Raw genomic sequence first — 1,119 nt, 5'->3', positions numbered from 1 at the left:
CGCCACTTTTATCAAATATGACTGAGGTTCTATGTCAACCCTCCCTCCTGGCACCTGATGAGCCTGATGATGAGCTTCCTTCATTACTGCCTTCAAATAAATCTGAGCTAGTTTCTGAACTTTCACCACCAGAACTGGAACTAGGGCAAACTAGAACTTGAACTGGAACTTAAGCTGGAATTCGAACTGGAACCAGAACTACTACCACCACCAGAATCCCTCTTCCACTCCGTGATTCTGCCCTTTCCATATTTTGATTTGGGACTGAGCCAGTAGGCTCTGAGTCGCTATCACTGTACATAAAATAGCTTAACCAAAACCTGTTATTATCTGCCTTAACATGGTCTGAATTACAACAGATGTAGTCTCACTTAGACCAGTATTTAAGATGCTACGAAAGGGAATTCTGATGGTACTGATATAGGTCCTCACACCTCCCTGCTCAGAATGTGAAAATGTACACCTAAAATCTCCTCGTTCACTTTCGTAGGTGACGGTATCATTTGGCATCTGAGACCTAGACCAAGTTTCATTGACTATGCTATCTCTCTGCTGATATTCTCCAGGATGAACTCTTCTTACTTGAAGATCAAGGACTATGGTTGGTTTGTATCCTGATCCTGTAGATTCACCATTGGCAGCTGTGTCTGAAGAACCTGCTCCTTGAGAGGCATTTCTTGTTCCAGAAGCTGCAAAAATACCTCTACTTAGCAACTCAGGCCCAGATATTTGCTCTCTCAATGTCACATGGGGCCGGGTTCTAGAACTTCCCTCCATCTCATTTACCAAAGGATGTTCAAAAATCTGAGATGAGATATGATGATGAGATCTTCGTGGAATTTCACTCATTGGATGCAGAGGTGACCTCCTTCTCTCAGCTCGTGCTCTGGTTCTCCGATGGTCTAGGCTCCTGCTTCCTGTCCTCCTCTGACCTCTGGTAAGTGGAACTTCTGTTACTGCTTCAGTTGAATTTCGTTCTGATCTAGATGGCCTTGCAGATGTTGATTCAGGTGGTGGGTTTTCCACTTGCCTTTGGCTGTTGTTTCCCACATTTTCTCCACTAGAATGTCTTGCAGATGGCTCATTTTCATTCTCTGAATTTTGGCTCCCATTATTACT

The 1,119-nt window shown here is 43.9% G+C and overlaps 1 pseudogene; it reads right to left on the bottom strand.

The window, feature by feature from the left end:
* Positions 1–6: 6 nt before the first annotated feature.
* LOC108525108 (E3 ubiquitin-protein ligase RLIM-like) lies at positions 7–1,112 on the bottom strand (annotated as a pseudogene).
* Between the last annotated feature and the right edge of the window lie 7 nt (positions 1,113–1,119).

The sequence above is a fragment of the Rhinopithecus bieti genome, unplaced genomic scaffold, assembly GCF_001698545.2.
Source record: "Rhinopithecus bieti isolate Rb0 unplaced genomic scaffold, ASM169854v2 scaffold_4887, whole genome shotgun sequence".
NCBI lineage: Eukaryota > Metazoa > Chordata > Mammalia > Primates > Cercopithecidae > Rhinopithecus > Rhinopithecus bieti.
The sequence above is the reverse complement of the archived record's forward strand: the minus strand, read 5'-3'. Positions and strand labels throughout refer to the sequence as shown.